The following is a 26,923-nucleotide window of genomic DNA, read 5'->3' as shown; positions in this document are numbered from 1 at the left end:
GAAGCTGGTAAGCACAGAACATGTAACACAAGGTTTTAACATTACTTTTCCTAAAGAGATAAGTACATTAAGACAGCTCTGCAAACAGTGAGTGAAAGCTCTCCATGATCAAAAACATCACATCAAAGAACTTTGAGCAATCAGATTTTCTGAATAAAGGAAGAGATGGAATTAACCAAGAACACAGTTCCCACATTGATACAGCAATGAATACAAGATCATTAAGCCATCCACATAATGAGCGAGCATGTGTTAAAAGCAAAAAGTAATTTCTGCAGGGGAGGAAAAGTCTAGAAACAAGCCATATCTTAATGAGAAACTGTCATTACAAAATACCTATTTGTTTGAAAAGAATTGCTTTGCATGGCCATGTTAATGTTGCCATAAATTCGTTCTCAAATACCTTGTTTACATTGTGAATGCTACAGCACCTTGCCCGATGCAATCAGACCCACGCAGCCTGTATGTTCCCAGTGCCTAAGTAGCTGAAACATGGACTTTCACATCCTACAATTAGTAGCTCAGAGTTAAAAATAGCAGTTTGTTAAGAACTTTCTTCTCATAATGAGTTACATAATGTGTATTTGTGCATTTACACACATCTACATCCCAAACATATACTCAGTTCCCTTCTGAAGGCACACTTCACACAAGATCTGGAAACGACTGGGTTTTGCAGCCACCTTTTTCCTTTGCATGTATGAGTGTTATTTGTTTGTGCTCTTTATTAAGCCTTCAAGCATCCTCTGTTCTGCTGCCTGTCTTACATCCAGCTACTTTGAATTACAATGTGAAAACCAAATGAGATCCACAGATTTACCGCTGTCGTTTTAAGACAAACTGGCACAAAGCAATCTACGACTTGCTTAGAAAAATAAACACTGCCTGCTTCTTGTAGGAAGCTTAAGTGTTTCTCTTCTAGACCCTCTATCAACTTAATCCAACTGCTAATCCATTTTTTATCATCTTATTTTGTGGAACTACAAAGTACCGCTGTTCTAATGGAGAAATTAGAAAGCAAAGGCAATTCTTTTTAAAATTTTTCTCTCTTTTAGCTCGTCTGTGCATTTAAAGGCATGCTGGAGCCTAATTTCTTCAGAGAGTTGGGAACATTGAGGTCTGGTAGAGTGTAGGATCTTGACCGTAAGCCCCCCAAAAAGTGAACTGCTGAGTGTCCTGTGTGCAAACCCAGCCAATCTTTGACTGACTCAGCCAGTCAGCATTTCCAAAGAGCTCAGCATCCTGTTCAGGAATAACAAAACCCAAGAAGCCTTCGGAGCAGCTTGGCACTGCTCCACAGCAGAGCTTCAGCTCAAGTTCAGCAGGGTGACTCATGCAAGCCAGAGAAGGATGGTATCTGCTTTTCAGTAAGCACTACACCTGCAGAAGGTTTGCACATCTCTTCCCCAGGTCACCACAAATCAGGCCATTGACAGATGGCCACCACAAGCAAGTCGACACTGCGAGCAACGCGCTGTGCAGCAGCACGGGCAGCGCTGTCTTGCAGGAGTGCCTGAACTCAAACAGATCTAATCAGGAGTTCAGACAGGGCTGCCTTCTCCACCTGCCCAGAAGTGTTTATAGACAAAAACAATGTGCTAGTGTTTCCCTGACATTCATGCTAATAGACTGTGGAAGGAAATCAGCATTAGGAAGCAAAACAACATATAATTGCCATAGGCAAGTACTGCAAAGCAGCCAATTTGTCTGTGATTCAAATGAAAAATTACTATTACTCTGCCTTCATTTGCTATGGCTGTAACAGAACCTGTTATTAATCATAGTCCCAGTCTAGACCCCAGGAACAATACAGTTTAATACGCAGCAGGAAGTGGGTATGTTGATAAAATAACCAAAGCCTATATATTTTGGTTGAATAATTCCTTCCTTTCAAAGGAAGAAGGTTATGACGCTATTGTGGATCAAGCTTTGAAAAAAACCTCAGCTTTAGGCAAAGTTAGACACCACCATGGGAAGAGTCACTCAAGTGGAAAAAGATAATCCTTGGATGCAACAGTGTACATCAAATTACAATTAGAGAATTTTCTTATTAATAAAAAAAACACCACAAACCCAAGACAAATTACAAATCAATTACCTCTGACTGGCAAGCACAAGGAAAATTAAGGCTTTCTTGAAACCATGCTGTGAGGTACTGGCAGGGGGTTCTTCTATTCTGTAAAAGCAAATGCTGCAAGCCCAGAGTCATTACTCTGGCCAGCTTCAGACCGCCAAATAACCTTCAACAATAACAAAAATGCTTGGGAACGTCACCTAATTCCAATAAGGTGAATTATTTACTATGGAGAAAATCCTAAAGATCAAAAACCTCTCTGACAAAAATATTGTGGTCATTGCTCTTGTACCTTGCTGTCAGGGGCTCTGCATCCCATTGCCAAAAATCTTCAGTAATGTATTTCTGAAAACCCTGTGGCTGCTCCTCTGCCTGAATCTGGGTCTGACCTGCGCTGCTACAGAGCGAGGCAGTCAGCTGCATGCTGTCTCACTCTGCCTCCACAGAGCCACACAGCAAGCTCTGAAGGAAAGGGAACAACTGGTGATACACAGTGGCATTGTTTAACCACCTGTGATCGTCACCCTTCAGGAGAGCAAAGCACAGAAACAAGAGTTTAGAGGAGACAGGGTGCCATGATTCAAACCTGAAGACTCTGCAGGATCAGGGGTCTCAGCACTTAGACTTTGCTGAGCCAGACTTCAGAAGAGATCAGCTCCCATCTGAGTATCTGAACCGCAAGCTCACTACTGAAAACATCACCACCCCAAAAACCATCAGCATGTTTTCTGAGAGCTCAAGCTGCTTACTGCTTCTGGAAGCCTTGCTGGGAGAAGAACCCTCACAGAAGCACTGACTGGCACTGGGACCAGCTGGAAGACACAACAGCAGTACAGGCAGCCCATTTCCCTGTTGAGCCTTCTGAATTTGGTTGATAAAATGCAAGTATCTACAACAGCTTTCTTAGAAGAAAACTAAACCGTCCGCAGTTGATTGCCAAGTATGTTGGAAGACGTGTCCATGGAGAGGGAAGGAGAGCAGAGGCATTTTCAGTGCACCAGCATTTCTTATATTCCTCAGTCATTTTGTGCATCCTTTATTCTCTTGGCTGATAGCAATTGTACCTTTCCTGCACTTTTTTCAGGAAGCAAAGATTTCTCCATCTGTTGTCTCCTGGCTGCTCTCGTTTGTAACGTGCTGCCATAATTCCAGAATCATGCTTCTAGTTCTATCGGTCTTGTTAGAAAAGGTGCTGCTTTTTGACAATAGATGATCATCTTCTCTCTGGGGTTCTCCTGCAAAGCAAAAAAACAGATGCTGTGAGGTTCACAGTGTTGTTTCTGAACAACAGGAAGAGGTCATCCAAGCTCGCTTCAATTTACTCAGACTGAGCCAACCTGATCACACTCTCATCTCAGAGATGCTGTCACTTAAAGGTTCACCATAATACACTTGAAAGGGAATTTTTTTAAATGGATAATTAAAGGAAAATAGACTGGAAAGATACTGCCTTTTCTGTAGATACAAGCAGACATTGAACACTGTTTCCCAAATGGTGTGACACTTTTTAAAGAAGGACTGTGTAGTCACTGCTACCAGCCAGTGGTGTCCGCAGACAGTGCATAATGGGGAGATCAGCAGAGCTGTCAGGTAGGTGTGCAGGATCTGACCTCCAGAGCCCTGGTCTTTTAAAAGATGGTCTGACACACAGACATTGGATGGTTTTCATGCTGAATTTCTTCTAAGGAAGAGAGATGTTTGCAATGCGGTCAGGGGTTTGGAAGGGGGTGGGCTGGTTGATTATTTTGCAACACTCCTAATGACATCATTTGGTAGACTGATGAGTTAAAGATCAGCCCGATCTGATTATTAGTTTTCCATAAGGGTTCCAGACAGCTCACATCAAGAGTGCAGGAGAGTCCCTGTTGCAATAACTACAGTAAGCAGAGAAGCACAAAGCAACAGGCCTCTCCAGCCCCTTCAGAAACAGCAGTTTACTGCCCCTTCCCAAAGCTTTTGATGGTCTTTACCATCATGAACTCCTGACAGCTGCAGTTCCAATGGGTTATGGCCTGTTAGGAAAGTTCTCAGTGTACTGTTGATGGTGCAGCTCATGTCAAAGCCCATGGCATGCCATGGAACAGCCCATGTGACAGGCCAGCAGTTTCCTCTCAGGACTGGATACAGTTATAATATAGATAGGGACAGTTGCTAGCCAGAGATCATGCATGGGCATGAAAAGCACTCTCTTGTCGTAGACTTCTTAATGCTTCCCATTCTTCTCACTCTGCTTTTTTCTCACTCTGGAGATAAACTCATGTTTTATGAAGATATTTCTTACACCACAGATATAAGGACAGAGCGATGGAGTACAATACTCAGGAGAGGCCATACATGTAAAGAATAACAAAGACTTGGTTCCCTTCTTTTCTAGGGCCTAGAGAAGCAAAATCCTGGAGCTATGTTTGATTTTAACACCTCTATTATCAGTAGCAAAGATCTTTCTCCCGGCACTTTCAGCAGCAGGAGGTAATTGGAGGACATAATATAGCACAGTGCTTTCAAGGAAAACTTGTTTTGAGATACCTGCTGAGCACCATAAATACATTCATTCTGGTTATGTTGGCACAGTCAGTCAAGCACAGACCTCTGACAGGGACTGTTCTGCTCACTGACAGGTGCTGAGGATGCTTTTAGCATCTTTGAATATAACTCACTAGCAAACATTTCTGATATGCTGCAGTCCCAAAAAGACTTGGAAGTGTCCACCTGGTGCCAGTTTACGCAGTTCATTACCAGCACACAGGGAACAGAAACAAGAGAAAGAGAAGTCATTTGCATGGACTGTTTTCAGTCGTGGCAGCTTCAAGTCAAGCACTACTCAATACTCATGGAAAAACTAAAGATGGGTGAGTATTTGCAGCCATTTAGTTCTGTTGCACAACACAATTAATTGACCTCCACAAGAAAATCAGGTGGGTACACAGTGTCAGGGGCAAGCAAAATGTACTGAAGACATTCCAACCTGACTAACTCTGGATGACCTTGTTCATACTGTGCCAGAGCTTGGTTTCAGTGGAGCTTTAGAATGTGACCAGACCTATTTTGCAGGCTGCATCTAGACAGCACATGCATCACCTCTTCAAAAAAAGGAGAGGTGTTTACGTGTTTCCTATTGCTCTGAAAACCTCCCAGCTTCTCTTGCATCAGCAGAGCCATCAACAAAAAAAGGAAAAGCTTCGTGGCCTTGTCATTTAGGTGAGTCCCCTCCTTTAGAGAAGGAACAGGGAGGCGTCCTAGTCCTCTTCCAGTGACAAGCCCCCTCACCATAAAGCGACACTATAGTGTATCACTGCACAGCATCAAGGCATGGTACTTAAAATGTTCATCACCAAAACTGAGGAACTGCTGTTTTGCTCAGGCTTTTTACTCACTCATCTACAATCCTTGAGTAGAGATTTCTGATGTCTTTCAGAATTGGAAATGTGCCCCAAGAAACCCCCCATTTTCTGTTTTGTAGCATCTAAAGATAAAGAATTTTCCATGTAAAAGTCAAGTGCCAGGCCTTCCCAGTGTCTTTGAGATGGATGGAAACATGCCAGACAATAATGCTTTTTGTCTGCAGATGACGTAGATGCTATGGCAGACTGCAATCTAACCATAGCAGTAACCACTTAATGCTTTAATTTTTTCCATTATATGTAATTTGGGACTCCTGGGCAGGGATGCAGGGAGTGCATGGACAACCAACATAGCTAAAAGCTTTGCAATTAGCCCAGTACGTAGTTCAGTGCAATTAACATTAGAATGAGCTTGGATTTATACTTTAAGCCAGCTCCTGAAACAGCATGCAGTACTTCACTTTTAAAATAATTTAAGCATTACAATAGCCTCACAATTCCCATTGCAATGGGGAAACTCTGAAGCTGGTTTCTTTCCACTACAATCAGTGTAGTTACAGTCACAGTTGCCCTGATACAGCCACATCAAGTGTGAGGAGAAGAATGTGGACCTTTGATTTTCTGTCTATTTGAAACCAAGGTCAAGCTATAAGGCCCTTTCTCCCTCTAAAACCCTCAGGGAATTAGGAAGTTTTACGAAAGAAGTGAATTAGTAAAATGGAGACTTGCTGATCCTCTGACCCACTACCCTGTGCTGCACACAGAGATTAAAGTCTTGGGAAGAAAAGAGGTTAATACCTGCCAAGGTGGAGTATACATACATATCTTCTGGGCACTCCTACTTCAGGTTTGCTTCAAGATGGCTCTGCATCCAGGATGCTGGACACTGCTGGCAAGAGAGCACAGAAAGCTCCTTGTACAATGTACAGGAAAATCAGGTCCCTAGACGGGACTGTAGGTTCTTCCAGAGGAGCCCTGCAGTTTCTAAACTCACCTAGAAATGATCAGACCATCCTTTTTCTCTTCCTGAGGCTAACCAGTCCCTCTAAGAGCAACAAAAGTTATCAGCAAAGCCTCTAAAAGCAATACCAGGTTCTGTTTAAATATGTTTTATTAGTAAAGGCGGGGGGGGGGGGGGGGGGAGGGGGAATCACATTGTCATTAAATGTCATGTCCCAGTTAAAAAAACAAAGCAGTGCACAAGCATACAGCACTCACACTGCTACTGCACCAGCTCATAAACAATGTGCTGTGTCCTGATTCTGAGCAGAACACAGGATCCGTGAGCATTTGCATAAACTGCCATTTTGCCAACTTGTCCCTGTATCTGTTCTTACAATACAATTGATCATTTAGCTGCAGCTGACGCTCTGCTTTTCTGTGCTGTCCCCTGCCACAGCCTTCTCTTTTCCTCACAGAGCATCCTTAATTAAATTACTCTGCATTGCATCCAGACTGCAAAGGGATGGGGAGCTAGAGCTAGTGCACATCTTGCATTCAAGCAAGGAGGAAGCCAGAAACAAAGACTGGCTTGTCTGGAGAAGGACACAACCCTCTGTGCAGTGGGCACAGGCCTTCCTGTGGCAGAAGGCAGCCTACAACTACACCATACCTGGCTATGGCAGGACCAGATATATCCAGCCCAAACCATAAAACTCTTCACTTATCTGAAGCTGCTTTTTCCCCACACACACAGTCAGTGCAGTATTTAATCCTGATGTTGGGTTATTTCACATGTTATTATTGCTGGTAGTTACCTTTTAAGCTAGGAGTTAACCAAGAATGAAGAAAGTAAGTGCTAAGCACATTTCTCTTCCTTTTTTCCTATGGCATGTGCAAAGGTTAGACATGGAATGTAGGAGGGAAAGCCAGAGTAGTTGTGTCACTTTTCTGTAGTATGTTGCTAGTGTGTACTCCAGACATCACAGCTGAAAAGAAGAGAGCTCTGGCTAAGCTCAGAAGCAATCAGCCATGTTTGAAGCATTCTGTTGGTGTTACAAAGCAGAGTAGCACCAACCCAGTACAACAGTAACACATAAAGCCACTGGTCTTTAAATCTGCAGTACTACCACAGGTAGACCACTCAGCACCATCTCAGGTAACCTGCCCCAGTTAGCAGCACAGGAAGCTCTATTTTGCCTCCCAAACAGCAGTTACATACAAGAGCTGTCCTTTACCAGTAACCACTCTGCAACAGTTGGACAAGCACAATCAAAGGACTTCCAGTCAAACTAAACTGTGTACAGCCCAAGCAAGCAATGAAGGCAGCTGTAATGCTCAGCCACCATTCCCATCATTCCTACTTTCTTCTTTCGACTGCCATACCTCCATTTTTTTATTATTACTTAGTAAACAAAGTGTTAACGAGCTTTATAAATGAATCTGGAGATGAAGAGCTGAGTCACCTCTTCAGATAAGACAAACACATGATGTGTTGGATTGGAGAATTTCCTGGCACTCAGCTTGTTCGTTGTTCCCCACCAACCACACAGAGCCCTTATTCCTATGACAGGATATGAGCTACCCAGAGTGCCTCCTCAGCCTTGCTGCTCCTGTGGCAAAAGCCCACCAGAGAGCTCTAGTTCCTTCTGAAAGAATTTGTGCAATCTTTCCCATTATTTACAAAATGGCCCCATAAATATGTTAGATGCCTTCTTCAGATAAGAGAGCACTTACCAACTAGCAGAGAATCAGTCTCAGAAGTGACACACATAATGGATAATAAAAATCCTTGGAAAATATTTTTTTTCTAGACTTGGTAAGGAACTGCTGAACAAGGCAGCTAATTGTGACTGCTGGCACAAGCAAGTGCAAGCCTGTTAGTTCAACTCATTTATTTGGCTTCTGGATGCAAAGCTGAACTGATTTGCCCTGATTTATTTGCATTAATATAAACTTCTTGGGTAATTCCCAAATTCACTCAGGACGTTCAGTCCTGTGACTTAAAATATCCTGTCCCATTCTCTTCCCCCTCCAAGTTTCCATTAGCTCTGCCCTCATGAAGAATAGTACTGTATTGCTTGAACTTTAGTGAGAAGCTTCTCAGAGTGGGACAGCTCTGCACATTTAAAAGGTTTCTAAATTAAATCAACCAGAATGAAGGAGATAAGTGGAGATAAATGAGAATGAACTCATCATCTTAATCAAAATAATAATTTAGCCACATTACAATTCAGGCAGAAATAACGCCCAATATGGGAAGCAGTATATAATTAGACCTACTCTCAAGTAATGATGTTTCTAACAATCCAGTTAACATAACTGCTTAGTCACAAAGGTGTGTAAATTTAGTGGTTCTATTCTCATTAATGAATTTTTATAAGAAATGACAAAATATATTAAAATTAATTATATACAAAGTGAAATATATAGCACTGGGTGCACTTTTATCAGAAAAAAATCAGAGCAGATAGATCTAGCAAGAAGAGCTAACTCTTGCACATGTCAGCAAGAGACCTTCAGGACTCTTGCCTGACTTAGGAAAATAAGCATTGGGGTTTGGATCTCATGTGCACTGAGTGGAGCCTGAACTACCTGTTAATAGTTTGAGTATCCTGCTGAACATGGTCAGGATTTCACATCCAACACCCCTGGTTTTCAGGGAAGATGGGATCAGATCTACAGAACATGATGTTTACAAAGGGTGTTCTAAAAAGCAGTAGGGGAAACCCTGCGCAGTTTTAAACAGCAGGGAAGAACAGAGGGGAAGTAAATTAATCAGACCTAAGATGAATTCACCATACATGTAAAATAAACACCATAACCTGATCATCACATAAGAATCATCACAATGGGGAAAAAAAAAAGAAAGCTTAAAAATAATTAAGCCAATGCACATATCAGATTCTGAATCAAGCAATTTTGCTGGACTAAGCCTAGAATTGAAATGATCTTGTCTGTGTATAACTAAAGGTTACTGCTCTCACAATTTAAATGGAAAAATGTATAAATGTATTCATCATAAACATATCTATTAGCTCCACAATAGTAAGCACTCTGTGAATCCAAAGAAGTTTCTTAGGAATAGGTAATACTGAAGGCTTACCCAGAAATGAGATAGCTGCCAATTTTCAGAAACAATAACTCAATTTGCTAGCAAACAATTCTTCCCTCAGTGCTTTGGAAGGAGAGGCTTGGTTGTACTCACACACTAATGTCTATGTTTGTAGCTCTATATACTTAGGTATTTTTAATTTTCTGGAGACTTGTCTTGATATAATTTTAGAGTTTCTATTAAACATTTTATATAGCATCCCATTGTAAGTCAATCTCCAACATAATGTATTATTACATCATATACATCTTTTTCTTCATCTCAAAAGCATTTCAATAAAGCTCTAAAAGGACAGGCAATGACAATACACTGCATCACCATGGCAATGCTTCAGAAAATAGCTTTGATTTGGGGTCAGAAAGATCAAACATTATAATGGATTGAAAGTGCAGAGTTCATCTTCATACAACCTAAAACTATCATGCTGTAACTTGGGCAGAAGGCAAGATTCAGCCAAGAATGCTGATAGATGCTGCAGGCATTCAGACCTTCAGTAAACAGGACACACTCAGAAAGCCCAGTTACAGTCCAGTTTCCCAGAGCAAGGCTTCCGAAGTTTGAGCCAAACTATTTCAAGAGGCAGGATTATACTTCAAAAGAAGAAATTCTTATGGATTGTCTGCTGCTTCAAGTATCACTTCATCCTTAATCTATCCAGCTGGACCACTCCAAGTGGTTATAGTAAAATCTATCGTACAGCTAAGTAAACAGAAGTAACGGAGCTCAAACATTTCTCTGAGGACAGTGAAAGCTGGAAGAGAACCTTGATTTGCAAACCTGTGGAGAGCACTGCCCTGAGGATGTGCCATACCACAGTAGGATAGATATCTTCAGGGATGCTCTATCTATGGAGGCACAGCACTCCCACTAACATGCCATAAGCCCTGACTCTGGGCTAGGATTACTACATCACCCAGCATCCAGGCAGCATCACGTCCTGTCAGCTCAGAGGAGCCTGGTGCAAATGATCCTGCACTAGCAGTGGGTGAGTTAACACAACAGAGACAGCTCAGATCTGCTCCTCCCAGGGTAGGATACGACTTCAGTCCAGCATCCAGAATCCCACAGCTGTGCATGCGGAATAGCTTTGGGGTTGGATCTTCTCTAGGGCTGCATTGCTCAATGCTCCATCTCAAAATGAAATCCAAGATCCCTTCATCTCAATAAGCCTCCAGACCTGGTTTATCAGGCAACATGGTAAAGTTTCCAAAGGACATGGAGAGTGGGTACAATCTCAGCCCACAATTCACATGGTAAAAGCAATAGTCTACTATCACCTAATTGGGGATCAAATTAGGCATCTCAGTGTGAGGAATGTTCATAATACATATTTTCACTCACTGTAAATCCATGTAGGATTATGATTTATTTTGACAGTTTTCCTGTGCTGGTGCTTCTAGTCTCATTAGCTGTAACTCAAAGTTAGATGATTCACTGTCTTTACTACAACTCTATAGCGTGTCTCGGGAAAGCTGCTTAAGACTTTATTTGCTTCTCCCTCTATAAAAGAAGGTTAAAGATCTTACCCATCTTAAAACATACTTTCAGAATTATAGGTAGGAAAGGTTATTAAGTGTTGGTAATAAGCAGTGTTACTTTGGGAGAGGGCTGTGACATGGTGCATGCTTTGGATGTGAAAGACATTTATATTTGACACTTTCCTTGATCAGTTCCTTTTCCTTAAAAAAATAAATATATATATATAGGCCTGTTTGGGCTTACAATAAAACAAAGTGTCTCTTGATCAGGAACAGTCTTGTTTTGCACAGTTTGCTTAGCATTTATCTCCCTTCCAGTCACACTGGTGACCTTCTCCACCTGTTGGAACAGAAGAGAGTGATGACTACATCTGCCAGCAGCACAGAAAAGCTGGCCTGTCTCTTCCTAACATTGGAGATTTGACAGAAAACAAGTACACCATTATTATCACAAGTTGTTTATCTGGCTGCCTTCCAGATTAATTGAGGGAAACACAATAAAAAAGCCTACTGTATCTTGCAGACCTCTGTATTAAGGAATTAATTTAGCCTCGCTGCCAAATCAGCTATACAATTACATGGTAATACATCATATCATTAGAGGGCTGCCAAGTTATTTGCATGACTGAAATGACATGATGCCCTACGTTCTGTGCACACGCTGACAGCAGCACTCAGTCACCCAGCAGCTATGCTTTCATTCTCTGCTCCCACTCCTGTCACCTCTTGACTCAGTCCTGTCTGGACAGCCCTCAGCTGTGGCAAACAGCCCCAGTGTGCCCTGGCAGATCCTCGATGTGGTTTCTACCCACCCTCCAGTGCACTTTCCTGAGCAGTCTGAATGCTTCTGCAATTCAGCCCTTCAAATTCTGAAACCCACATTGGTCTTCCCAAAGTTTTCAGCTGCATGGTTAATCTCAGCCCTAGAAGGGCATAACAACAGGAAAGAAGGTGTTTTAGTAGAGGGGGCTAGTTGAGAAGTTTTGTATGTTGTTTTCTTGTGGGTTGGGTTATACTTTCTCACAAGGAAAGTACAGAAAAAAGAACCTCTCTTGGTGGGGTCAGGGTGGGTGGAAAGAGTCCAGAGATTGTTTCATTCTTCTCTCCTTCTCACTTCTTAGGGTGACTTCACCACTTGATTGAAAGAAATACTTCAAGTTGAGTGACATTCCTTCCTGCCTTCTTTTTCCATGGTCATGGACTGGTCTCTCTTTATGGGAAGGACCACTCTTTAGAACCTCTTCTGGTTCTTCCCTGCCAAGTCCAGGCACCGAATCTCAGTGTCCCCCAGCATTAAGGGGCTGTTGTTCTATGCAGCCAGGCTAGTGATCAAGGAGTTGCTGGAATAAATTCCTCTCTAGTCAGTCACACAAGTGATTTTTAAGCACTTTTCCAGAACTGGTAACCTGCTGAGGTCAGCTTTGTCATCACAGGGTACAAAAGCACAGGCAGCACAGCAAATTCAACAGTTATATCCCACTTATGTGTTCTCTGGCTGCTTAGATTGAAAAATGGCAAGTGTGTGAAGTAAGAAGAATCCTCTGCTTACGTTAGTTTGGTACTGGGGGTAGTCACCCTACTGCAAGTTTTCATTAATGCAGGATGAAAATCAAACATAATAAACATGCAAATGATACAAGGGAGAAATCATAAGTATTATTTAAACTTCAGACTGAGGGTGATCCAGATCCAGAATATGTAAGAGATTAAAGTTCTTTGAAAAAAGGATTACATTATAAGCTTGTGAAAGAACCAGTGATTATTTTAAAGTTTCTCATCAACATATTCCTTTATAACTACAAAAACGATGAGACTTACATTCAGCAGTACATAAAGCTGGGAAGTAGAAGTAGTTTTAAGAGTGCTTTCCAGGCTACATTCTCATCCAGATACATCAAGTGAGACGTGAACTCACCCGTTAATGTCAGCTCTGTAAAACAAAGAGATGATTTATTTAGTACTCTAAAGGACTATGACTTCTTCACAGAAGAGCTGGGACTTACTATGAGCTCTGCCGTGAAGAGAGTTGCAGGATCAGACACTCAACTTGTTTGGTCCCTCAAGGTATCTTCAGTGCTCAGAATATCAATATGAAAAAACATTTCTTCACCTTACTTTTTCCATTATAAATGAGTGGCTGTTTGTCTGATTTCTCACAGGATGAGAAAGCTGACAAATCCATTAAATAAAACATTTCTATCTAAAGCAAATAGGGACAGAAAGAACTTATTAGTTAGAAATTCTTCAAAATAAATGTCAGGGTCCAACACCACATAAAGTCTAGTTATTTCTAATTAAAGCTGTTGCACCCATCCACAGATTTTGCTAACTGCCCTCAGCACTCAGGGCACTACCTTTCTCTCTGCTTCTTGGTTTACTGAATGTTAAAACCCAAAAATGAAGTTCCAAAATCAAACACCAGAAGGTGGGGTCCATGCCATTTTAATCAGGATACCACTGATGACACAGAAATAAAACTTAAAATCAATAGATGCCAAGCTATGTCAGATGAGCTCATTTTAAACCGTAAAACAAGTCACAGACATGTTCATTCCATAAGGATTTTTTTTAAAGGTTAAAAAAGAGGCAAAGTTTGGTGAAAACTAACAGCCAGATGTACCAGCCTCAGCCTGCTACTTTGCACTGTTAACAAAGCTGCTGGAAAGCCCATCTAAATACATGGTAAATCAGATTTCCTTCTGCTTTGCTTTCACCGGGCAGTCTGAACCACCACATTTTTTAAAGGTCGAAAGCGTTCTGTTAATTTAAAATACTTTGGTCATTTCTATGTGAAGTTCTCTCTGTTCTAGGAGATTGGCTTGTCTTCAAATCACTGTATTTAAATAATTTCAACTAAAGGCACATTATCTGATAAGATAATTACCTTTAGGTCATTAGCAACTGTATCTCCTAAAGTTCGAACTGAACTCCAAATGAATTTTAGAGAAAAATGGGGTTTTTCTCCTTCACCTCTGGGCCTTGTGGTAACATGAGTGTGCATGTACTAAGCCAGAACCTTAACAGCTAAAACACAGTGTGAGAGTGGCAGCTGCCTTCCACAGAGGTTTGAGTCAAAAGCCTGAAGGCTTCTGTGGCTCAGCCACTACCAGACAATGAGTCTTTACTTCAAGTTCAGGATCTGCATATTGAATTAATTCTCTGAAGCAGCTGGCCAGCAAGAGCTGTCCCACATCCCCACATTAAAGCAGCAGGTTGAAAGAAACTCAGCACTAGAAACCATCCAGAGTGCACATTATAAATCCAACTTAGCTGGTTTTGGTTGGTTTTTTAAATAAGAATGAGGAAGCAACTAAGTTCAAAATATTTTACAACAGTGGACAACTATTCTTATCTTCACAGAGCCTCAAATGCACCTATGAAATTCTTGCTTACCAGTGTAATTCTTTTTATCTTGTGTGCTTCAAGAAATGTACAAAAAGTCACCAAATTCTTCCAAGGTAAAATGAAACTACTGCCTGAGAGCTCACAGGAGGCTTACACTGGGGTTTAAGAAAGAGTAAAGAAGAAATCTGAATTGTTTTGAAATCAGAAGATGACACATCTGTTAATCAGACTTTTCCCCACAGTCACATACCACTACCCCTCTACCTTCACTCCCCCCGTATTAACTGCAGCCTCTTCATCTAGTTTTGTTTTCTAGTTGCCAAGAATCCTACATTTTGAGCATGGAAACATGCAGCCTTCAGGTCCTTTCATATTACAGCTGATACAGGGACTGTAACATTCCAAATTCTGTAAGATTTATTAAAGGTACAACTGTATGTGTAGAGAAGTATTTGGCAGAGCTCCATGACCTTCAACAAATTTCCAGCAAGTTGAGTATCTTCCCTGCTAGACATTCTTGTACCCTACTAATAGGCAGATGTTCCAGCAGCAGAGGAAAGATATAAAGTTGGCACCTGGTAGTCTACAGCAGGAAATAAGCTGGACAAGGTGATGCTTTTTAATTATCATTACATATCTTCCCTAATAACAAAGATTCCTTCCTTCATTTGGAGCACTCCTAAGTACAAAAATAAAAGCAAGCAATACAGATCCTAATTTGTGAGCACATATGGTTACTACCCCAGAAATGTAATTCAGATGTTCAGTACAACTTAAACATACTGTATGTTCTGGAGGAAATTATTCCAAATCTTATCTTCAGTCAGTTCCATTTAGAAGATTTTAGGAAATTATTTTCAAGCAATTTTTTTAAGCTCCAGTGGCTTATGCAACAGCTCCTATTGTTAACCTAGATGGAAACCATTTTCCTAGCTTTTACATAATTTAAAAAAAAATAGTCTATTGCTGAGCATGAATATACAACTTAGAATTTCAATTTGATTGGTATTGTCCACTGTGCTCACATCCTGTGAGCTGATTATCTCCTCATTCCTCTAAATAAAGACCTGAAAAGTCCCAAGGTTTTTTAAGCACCTCTCACAACACAGAGTTTGCCACAAGGTCAGGCCCTAATTACCCTGTTTGACAATCCCTACCCAAGCAAACCTTAGCATGTGCTCCAAGATTCACACTTGTACATCTGCTCCATGGTAAAGGGAAGCTTTCTGAAAGGAGTGAATTTTCCCTGTCCCAGTTCCAGCCTGACAGCATTGCTCACTGCAGAGCAGTTCAAAGGAGCAGGCAGGAGATGCTGCCTGCAAGGCTGGGCAGGTGGAAGCCGGGCACAGCCAAAGCTGCACCTCTGCAGAGGCACATCTGGACCTGCATGCTCTGATGCCTCCTCCAAGGGAAACAGCTGTAAGAATGGGGTACAACACACTCAAGGCTATTTCTTTCCAATCTCACAAGTGCAAAGTCACTTGTAGGTGGCTCAGAAAATGTAATAAGCTATCGATCCAGGGTCTATCAGCTCCTAAAATCTAGTGTCTGCCAATAGCATGTGAGAAAGCCTATTCAGGTATCACAGCTGGATGACACTGTCACTGGCAGCAGAAGACAGCTGACCTCATTCACAGTTAACACTAGTTTCTACGAATTTCATGATTCAGGAAGCATTTACCAAGAGGGTGGTCAAACCCTGGAACAGGCTTCCCAGAGAGGTGGTTGATGCACACGCCCCCCCACCCCCCCCCCCACCCCAAGCCTGTCAGTGCTCAAGGCACTTGGACAGTGCACTTAACAATTGATCAACTTTTGGTCATCCCTGAAGTGGTCAGGCAGCTGGACTAGGTGATCCTTGTAGGTCCCTTCCAGCTAAAATAGTCTGCTCTGTTCTGTCACATCCAGCACTGATGATATCACACTGGAGCAATGGTGACCCAGTTCAAAATGACACCGACAAGGTATTTCTCAGATCTTGTTGAATTCAGCACTTACATTTTCTGTTAGCCACTATTCCCTGGCAGCCTGTAAGGACATTCTCCTTCTTGAATCGATTCTGCCTCCCCTTCCTACCATCTTTCCCTTCCTCACACCCCGCAGTTACCTGCTGGAAAAGCAGAGTTACTCCAAAGAGCTGCACAGGCTGGTTCTCACTCTTCTTGTTCACTGTCAATTTTCATGCTGGTTTATTATCCTGGGGCCTTCGGGAGTGCTGAATGCCCTGGATCGCTACTGCTGTGCCATCTCCTCACTTCAAAAACAGAACAAAGAGCTTATCTTTTATTTTCCTCCTAAATTCCTTACTTTATTCTGGTAACAAAAAAGAAGGAAACAATCTAAACTAAGCTTGAGCTCTTTCTGTTCACTGAGAATTAAATACTAACATTACATACAGGCTTTGGAAAGACTGCAGTGTTTATCAATACAGTTCCTCTGTGCATAAGGTGACACGGAACAGAATTATAAATGTTCATTAACTTCTCTCTGCCCAGTGTTTGCCTGTCACAAGTACCTATGAATACTTCACCCCTAACAAAGGGAGAATTAAACATCTCTGAGCACCATTGTGGCAGTGTGTGAAACGCTCCACACCAGCTTTTGGGCAGACAAAAAATATCTACAAAAGATGTGTTCATTTTTCTTTCATTCTTTAAATAGCTCTTAATGTTATTCCCATGGAAACTGCTTACAACCATAAGGTGAATGTTTGTGGGTTCAAGCATTATCCAGGAACAACTCCAAATCCCAAAGGCTGCATCAGAAAGGTGAATTCATATGGACCCTTACTAGCAACTGATCAACGCTGACGTCTATTTAGTTCATGAGTCAGTACAAACACAGAACTGCTTAACTTAGTGAAGTTTTTAACAGACAACATATAACAACAGATTTTTCTCCAATACAATTACTTTCCCTGCAGGCCTGTCAGAGGCACCTGAAGGCTTTTCTAATAATAGGCAAAATTAGGTTTTGTAACCCCAAAGATGATAAATACCTTCTTTTCAGGCCAGCAAAATTCAGTTCCACTTTGGCAGCAGAGCAGCTCCCCCCAAACCATCACCTCTTGGTTATGTGTGGTGCACGTTGCACCCATTAAAAATCTGACACTTCACAAACAACTAAGAACAAAGGCAAGTAGCTCCATAGGATGTTGATTGCATCTGATTATTAGCAAGCTCTTCAGATCTTGAGGGTTCAATATGCCTGAGCCCCAATTAGAAGCATAAGGACTTGCCAATTTATTACTTTTCTTAATTATCTCAGAAGTATTTCTAGAAGGCAAGTGACCTATTGGTATGTGGGGGTGGCATACCAAGGAAACCACTGGGAGTTTCCACAGGACCAAAGCTGCTGTTATGGCAGACTGGTAATTAAGGCACAGAGCACTCTGATTTATGTCAGTTTTATATTATTGCAACACTACTCACTTCAGGTAACTGCATCGAGCTAGACAAAGAGTGTCCTCAGGTTGAGTTTCTTCAGGAGCTTTTGAGTTGGCTTGTTTTATAAAACTCATCCAGGCTTCTGGAAAAAGAGGATCTGTTCAGACAGCTTTTCTTCTAACCTTCTCCTTTGATGTTTTTTAGCTGCTTCTGTTCTGTGAATGCTCAATAACCTGTGTACAACACCCAAGATCCTTACTGGTTTCAATTTTTCAGCTCTCCTTTCTGCTTCTGCCTCAGTGAGCTCAAGTGAGCACTAGTCTACAATAAACAGATAAACTTGCTGAACATGTGAACTAACAAGTGAATTGTCATGTACTATCCCATAGGATAGCAACTAACGAAGAATGTCTTTTTCATTACTATTAAGAAATAATGAACAGGAAGCAATACAGTGGAATGGCTATCCTCCCTCTTTCCCAGGTGCTGAGGATACCTTATGAGCCCTCCCTCCTCCAGACTTGCTACTGTAGCAGATTTTATACAACATATGTCAAAAGCATATTTTGGCAACCAGATGCACATCTGAAGAACAAGTAAAAAGCTTATGCAGCAGTAAAAAAATATTCAGCAATTTAGCCGATATCTGTCCATATTCCCAGCAGATACGCTCATACTTGGCAGTGGCTCCAAGTTTTATTAGAAGTCAGGTAACCACATCAGTATGGCATCAGGCCTGAAATAATACAGCTTTTTCCTCAGCAGTGCTCATTAGCCTAGCACTGAGCAGTTACACAGCTTCTGTATCTCTGAGCCCAAGCAGATTGAGCTCCTAACAGTAAAACATACTGTAGATCTTCTCAATTTAAAAAAATCCCACTCTCCGTTCTATGCCCACACAGGACAAGGCACAGAAAGCATTTTTCCTACTCAGAAGTGAGGACTGGCCGGGGATTCAGTTTTGTTCCTCTAATAGAGCTCCTCAATGGACCAAAACAGCTACTCCTGCTTTGTTCCAGGGGAGCTGGATGCATGACTACTATCAAAGTAACCACTTCGCAACAGCAAGTTGTCACGGTTTAAACCAAACAATGAGTCATAAATGCGTTGCACAAAACTAGCCCAGCTGTGAAAAGTCAGCAGTGCCATCCATTGACTGAACTCTGTAAGGCATGTGCTTGGCAGGGGAGAGATAGCTATCAGTGAACAAGCAACACCCCTCCGTTCTGCCCTCTTGCTGTTGCAGTTAATTTGCCAAAGAAAGTCCTTGCACATTGGAGTTGGTCCCAAACAAGTTCCTACAGATGTCTGATCAGAAGCAACAGCTGCCAGACACAGTAAAAGACTTCACTCACACAGGCAATGTGTGTTCACACTTGACTCTTGATGGATGGGTGCTTATACCAGCAAACCAGTGTCACAAGCAGAACGTGGCAAGTCGCAGGGTGACCACGTGCCCACAGCCAAAGCACAGGCTCTCTTCTTTTCCCTACTGAGATGACATAATAAGCACCACCATAATGCAAGATCAGAACCAGGTACAGTACAAGACACTGGTAGCACAGCTAGGAACAGGGTGATCGCATGCCCAGAGCCCAAGAACAGGCTCCTTTTGTAAGATCTCAAACTCTACATAATAGTATTACTCTATCTATAGTGGACCTTCTTTACTAAATCATACTTGAAATTATGGCATAAATCTTTTGTATGTGGCGGGTTAGATGCTCTATAGGAGTATTCCCCACTGTTAGAAAGTGGAATCAGCTGACAACAGGCTGCTCATTACTGCGGTTTGTAATCTGCAACATTCTAGCTATGGGCTCACGTTATAAGATGTGCACATCTATTAAATGTTCATATCAATTCAAGTATAATCGTTATTTTTTAAGATTTGGTCATTCAAAATAGTTGCAATTTTAGGTGTATCTCAAATTCTGTCTGGTGTCTTCTGCTCTTTTTATCCAGACAAGGGCATGCTCTCTTCCCAAGTCTGCCCTCTTCTGGTCTCAGGAAACTGGTGGGTGCAGGAAGAGAAGAGACACATGCCTGGGGATCTACCCACCCGCAAAAGGCTCTGTGGGTGTGTTGCTCCCCAGTGCTGGCTCCCTCGGCCCTTTTACCCATGCGTTCAGGGAAGTTCCCAAAAGGGTTTTTTCCTTGCAGCTAATCACATGAGAACCTCTGTACACTCACAACCTGGAAGGTAAATTCACCTGCGTGTCTCAGTACAGGCCAGGAGCATCACTCATTCAGGAGGGATGTGTCCCAGCCCAGCAGCATAACCAGCTGAAAGAGGTGGGAACAATTTCCAGTAACCTCATACAAATAGGGGCTAATGACTGTGGTTAGTAATTCACATCAGCCTTTTCTGAGTACTGCAGATTGAATATTGCACTGCACCGAGTTGTTTGGCCAGAATCTCATTATGGCATTATGCAGTGAGAGGTAGAAAAGAGGAAATCTGGCCTTGACTGTCACTTGTTTCATCTAAATAGGCTGACAATTTGCTTTATAGCAATATTGGTAAGGAGCAAAGGGCAAGCAAATCTACCCTTGAGAATCTGAGTCATGGGCTGCTACAACAGAACGTTATGAACTATTTATTTACATAGCTTTTAAGCCTGAAGGGGAAAAGGACAACTGGCTTTTTTATTCATGAAAACAATTTGAAATTGCTCAACATTTAGAACAACAAACATTTCTCTTGCCTATTTTTTCCTTAAGTTCTTATAAAGCTAAATTATAACCAGTACAACTAAAACATAAATCCAGAGGAGGCTGTGCAGATTTGTATGTCCATGGGAATCAGAAGAGGTGTGTGACAGCTTAAGGAGACAAAGCAGTTCAAACATTTAGGTTCTAAATTTGGCCCCATAATTTTTCACTTCACAAAATACAACATCACCCATTTTAATAGCAGCAGACATTAAAAAAGCTTCACTAAACAGCATCATTTTGCATCCCTCTCCATGTTGCATTCATCAGCACAAGATACTGCACTTTGGGGCTAGCTGACTTCACCCATGGTGAAAGTTTGGCAGCTCTTTCTTGGAGGTACAGGTCTAAAGCCGACACCTCTTCTCAGAGTGGGTCACACTGGATGCTAAATTAAATAGCCAGCTGAAATCTTATCCAAATGCCAAACCCAGACACCTGAATGAATTGTTTGCACTTCACTGCAAAATAAATATTCATCTAGGGGTAAAAGATGGTAACTTCTTCACAGGCATGAGGAATGGAAACTCTGCTAGATACCAAAAGAAGGAGACTCAAGTTAAAGGCAAAAGCCTGTCTTCCCAACAGAACAGGTCCCTGGGTACCAGCAGTGTGTACACCAATCACGGCTGCTTCACGTGTAACCCAGGTTCAGAGTTAGGGGAAGGTGAGAACAGGCAGTGACTTCAATTCCGGTGAAGTTGTGTGTGTCTTCAGTGGCTGTGTTACAACACAGGGGTAGGGCAAAAAAACCAAGAGCTCTTTGGACCTGGAGACTGAGTCACCCTCCACATTAAGGTGAAAGATATGAGTGGGTGCCAAGGAAGCTGCTTCTGCTGCCACTTGCTGTGGCTGATCTGCTCTGTGAACGAAGAACCTTCTCTGCTGGGGCTATCAATCCCACGCCTAGCAGGAGACGTTGGGTGAGATTTTCACTCCCACATCCAAATGGCTATACATCACACAATCCACATAAAAAACATCTCCTCAGAAGATTACCAGAGAGGACTCTTAGGCAGAGCAGAATTAATGCTGCAGACTTCTTGTATCAACCCAGGCACAAAGATCCTGAAAGAACTGTGCTTCCTTCATGAGAAGGAAAGGGACCTTGACTGCTCAGTAGGGACAAGCTGCTTACTCACACACTTGCCAAGGGTGGGCACATGAAATCAGCTGTTACTTTATACCCTTTTTTGCTCTTGGGGAGCAAAGAGCAAGATCACTTAGTAGGTGAAATTCACCTTTGCCCAGAGGCTCCCACAAAAGCCATCACATAAATTGCCAGATTTGCTTTCAGAGGGATTCAGGATGAAGCTGTAGTTCCCCTTGCCTGGACAACCAGAGCTCTGCAGCAGAAGCTCCCACAAATCAGAATTAAGCAGGGTCACACAGCCCCATTCTTGAAGGATTTGCAAGAAAATAAAGCAAATAATTCCTCTTAGGAGATTTTTCTCACCCTAAATTCCTCTCACATACAAAACCACCTGGGCTGGCCTCCTTTGGATCTCGCTGTCCTAGCACTGCAGCATTCACAGAAATATATTTATAAACGGCATAAGGATTCCTCAAATAAAAAGGCCCTGTGTTATGCTTTGCAAAGATACAAATTTTAATTTCAAGGAAATAAGATTTCCTGATACCATTTAAATTCATGTTCACCTTACCAACTACCCGCATTATCTCATCTTAATAATTTAAGCACCCTTGGAACATGAGGTGAAAGAGTCAATGTACTAAAGAGCCATGCCACTTAAAACCATGCCCTTAATTTACTATAATATAAAAAAAATTCACCTCAGCTTCTTTTCTGAATGAGGTTCATGATCAGTTCCCAACTCCTCTCATTATATTTATGTACATCACATTGCTACACTGGTAATAATACTGGCTGATACAGCTTCCATCACGCATAAGCAATTGCCTCCCACCCTCATACAGGAAGCAACTCCTCCCTGCCCATCAGAAGGCATGCTGTTTTGGCAGGGTCACATTCACAATCCCCAAATTATTTGTAAATGAAATGATTTTTGAAAAATGTGTAATGAACTTACTCTCATGTAATTTATAAAACCTAGAAGACTTCTAAGATTTGTTCATCATCAAATTGTTAATGCCTTAGTCAGACTGCAACAAAAGTAAGCTATTAGAGGATTACTAATCACAGTTTTCTTTACAAATGAACTGAACTCCTGAACTAGCTCACCACTGGGTCCCACAAGCATCTGTGGCAATATTTAGCTTGTGCTGTTGGCAGACCACAGATGGAACAACCCTGCCACATGGATTTCTAGTAACACACATTGTGCTGTAGCATTCACTTCAGTTCTGTCACTGCTCCAACAGCACTGCAGAAAGGGATTTTGACTTCAAAAAGTCAAATTATGGGAGGAAAAACATTGTGTGGGGAATTTATAATAGGTAGCTTGATAAAGGGTAACCCAATGCTACTCCACTATAAACATCCTGATAAAAGTATAACAAACATTTCTCACAAATTATACAAGAATGATCATTACAGAAAAGTCTTTGCCTCACTGGAATCCAAATGCATTGTCTGGTGCTGTTCTCCTTACTGCCTATTTGGCAACCTATCATTTTAATTCCCAGCTTTACTCTTGCTGGTGATAAACACTAACAATGCAATAATACCACAAAACCAGAGCATCACTATCTGGCTGCTGGAAAATAACAAAAGGAAAATAACAGCAAACCCACATAGCTGGGGACTGAGGGGTGCTTGAGAGAGGACACAAGCACTGTAGATGGAATACATCATCAATCCAAGTCTGTTTCTATATAACAGATCCTTAAGCCATCCAGATTTGGGGTTCAAATCTCAACAAACCTCTAGTTTCAGGACTGCTGAAGGACATTGAGATCTGTGAATAGTTCAGCTTTTAGTAACATCCATTTTCCACAGTTTCTTTTATATTTACACCAAAACATTCTGATACATAAGTGCTTGTGAAAAAATGAATGACAGAGAAAGAAGTACATTTCTAGTGGATAAATTATTAAGGTATGGCTTGGAAAATGGGTCTATTATAGAAGGACTGATACTGTAATTATCAAAGAGCAATAGGGCAATCTGAATTCATTTTAGAAAAATGAGAACTGCTATTCAGTCCTGCTCCATAACATCAGCATCTATTTATGTGAAAGATAAATGCACTGTATGAATGAAAGAGAGAAGTTCAGCCACCAAGAAGTGAATCTCCTTTGCATTCAGCTGCAATTGTGCCTGCTCTGGCAGGTATAATGTCACATCCTCCCACAGAATCCAGCATGATAGGAGTTAGGAAATACAAGTTCAATGCCATTCTTGGCTAGCCCAAAGTCTTGTTCTCTAAGTGGCCACATGAATTGCAAGTAAATTCTCAGGCTACTCACTCTAATTTCTCACTTGCCAAGTTGCCTTCGTACTTCCAGGTTTCTAGGTGAGACCTGAGGTGTCCAGCAACACCTGAAGATTTCAGGCAGTAAGTGACAACTCAGTAGAACTCACAAATGGAAGATGGCTCCAAGTCTCACTACTGCAGGCAAAGAGAGGTAAATACAGACACATACAAGGAGTGACTGTTTCTTTATGGTACAGAGGGACCAGCACAACCAGGATAACACCAACATATATCTTTGTGGAAACCTTTTCTTGGGCTGCCTGTCAAAGCTGTACCTTCTCCCCTTTGTCTTAGTTACAGTGAGCAGGATGAAGGTAACTTCTCTTTTTCCCTGCCTTTGTAAACTATCTTCACAGTAAGGTATCTTAAGCCAGGGTGATTGCTTGTTTTTCAATGAGAATACATCATTTGATGTTTATGGTATCATTCCTTCCTGCTTCTAAGCAAAACCTCCCACTGAGATTTTGGAGACAGCAGGCAGCCAGACCTACGCACAAAACTGCCAGCCCTAATGTTTTTTTTTGCCTCATTAACTGACCTCCTGCTCCTTTCTGCACTTGCCCAAGATTTCTAGACATCTTGCAGCAGCACAACAGGTGAGAGCTACTCTGCCTTCTCTACCATGCAACAGCTCTAACGTGCCTGCCAGACAAACACAGGGAAGTGGCCAGTGTATATGTGGTGCAGAGCTCGGGGTGGGGGGTCCACACCAGTGGAACCTCACTGACATCTCCTTTGCTGACATCAGAACTAACTCCTGGGATTTTTTATAACTCAAAGGGAAAAAAAAAAAAAAAAGAAAAAAAAAAAAGAGTAGTGTGCTATGAATAGAGCACTACCACGTTAACATCATCTGTCTACTCAGGTAGTGCCAGTGCACAGTCAGAGAATACATTAGCAAATTGCTTTGGAACAGTTATAAGCATAATAAATATCTGAATTTAAACAGTAGGTAAAATTGTGTTCTGAGAAACTCTTCACCTACAAAACATTCAGCTTCTACAAATAATTCAACTTATGAAGCAAGAACTAAAGCAAGTGTAAAACGCCCAGAACTGGCAGTGCTGTCTGTTGTGCCCAGAACAGCCTGTATTTTAATGCATACAAAGCTCTCTCCCTTTCTTCCTCCAAGATACTCCTTGAAACCCATCTGTTCTGCAGAGCAGTGCACTTAACAAGAGCCACCCACCATGCTGTCTCAGCACTGTCCCATTCAATGCTGTCCTGTGCAATTCCAGCTTGTGTGCCTGGACTGCAAGCTCTTACGGAGGGAAAAAGCTTCTATTTATCCAATACAAACCTCCTGTTGTGCTCAGCCCTGTACACTTACATCATGGTAAAAGCCACAATGTGCCTGAAAAGAAAAGTCTTAGCAATTAGGGAGAAGTATATTGCCCTAGTTTAGCATTTGGGTGCATTGCTTCAGTACATTAATACAGTTGTGCAGTGTTTACACTTCCTCCATGCAGCAGTGTCTGCCAGGGCAAGGAGCCACCACCTCAGACAGCTGCAGAAACTGCAGCTAGGAAAAGCCTTGGCACTGTGCAGGATAATCATCCACTCACAGGCATTAAACCATGTTCAGTAGCCTTAACATTAAAAGGTTGAAACACCGCAAAAGGCCTGGAAATCACCACAGTTATACATCAACCCCAAGAATTACCCAACACGGGCAGATCTGTCTGCCCCCAAGGTGCTGGGATTCACCTGTCACAAACACCATCCCCACATCATCTGCAATTCTACCAAGATGATGTCATACTTCAGGAGTACTTTAGATTCTGTGGTGGTTCAGCCCCAAACAGTGGCTGAGCACCACACACTGCTCACTCACTCCCAGAGGAGAAAGACATAGAGCCACCATGAGTTGGGATAAAGACATTTTACTGACAAAAGCTTCATGAATGTTGAATAGTAACAGCCAATTACACTCACACCAGTGATAACACAGACTACCTTGCCCAACACTAGAGAGGGCTACAGTCTTGAGGACCAACTCAACACCCCAGCCACACTCAGACTACCCTAGAGACACCCAGGAGCACCCCTCCCCAACCAGCCCCTTTTATGGGGAAGTGATGTCAGGTGGGGTGGAAAACAGCCTGGGCTGACTCAGCTCACCTGGGCTGACTGCTTGGGGAGGTTGACTCTGGCCTGGCCAGAACCAGGACGATTCTTACTATTCCTGCTGTGGTTTTAATATAGTGAAGCGGAGAACATGATAAATAGTTGTTCAGCAAGGAACTATGTAAAGGATGTGCGAAGTTTTGCCTAAAGGACTGCAATGTTAGCACACGGTGTGCATTGTGATACCTCAGGAGAAACAACTTATCTGAGAAGGGAGTGAGAAAGAACAGGAGGGTGCCTCAAGTCTCCAGAACCATCTCCGTGGCTTCAGCATCTTTAGAAAGAGAAAAGCTAAAGCTCACCAAAAGCACACGTAAAGAAGAGGAATAAATTAAGTAAACCATCAAATATCTTTGAAGGGTGGGTGGTAATGGGTTCTCATAATGGAAAAACTAACCATATCATGGAAACCATATGAATATCCATATATGTCTTGTATAAAAGCTGTGTAACTGACCCTTTACCACCTGCACATTAGGAGGAGCAATGTCTTGTGCGACCCAGTGCTGCAATAAGGAATACCTGCTTAATAGTCACCAGGACTATGATTTTAAATTGGAAGGGGGCAGATTTAGATTGGATATTATGAAAAAAATCTTTTCAACACGGGTGGTGAGACACTGGCACAGGTTGCCCAAGAAGGTGGTGGATACCCCATCCCTGGAGGTGTTCAAGGTTGGGTTGGATAGGGCCTTGACCTAATGAGAGGTATCAATGCCCATGGCAGGGAGGTGGGACTTGATCTTGGGAGATCTCTTCCAACCCTAACCATTCTATGATTCTGCGTTTCTAAGACTACTGACTTTTGAATTTGATTTATCACAGCATCAATAGAAAAAAGGCTACAAATACAAAATCTCAGCGCTTGTTAGAAGGCTTCCTCTGGTCTCAGATGCGCCACAAACCCTTTGGGACCTGGAAAAGCTGTGCTTGTACTCTGCCCTGTACCATGAATACCCTGGAAATTTACTAGAGCTTTTCCAGACAGAGTCAGTATTTAAATAA

Source organism: Gallinula chloropus (assembly GCF_964237585.1).
Source record: "Gallinula chloropus genome assembly, chromosome: 16".
In the NCBI taxonomy this organism is placed as follows: domain Eukaryota; kingdom Metazoa; phylum Chordata; class Aves; order Gruiformes; family Rallidae; genus Gallinula; species Gallinula chloropus.
The sequence above is the reverse complement of the archived record's forward strand: the minus strand, read 5'-3'. Positions refer to the sequence as shown.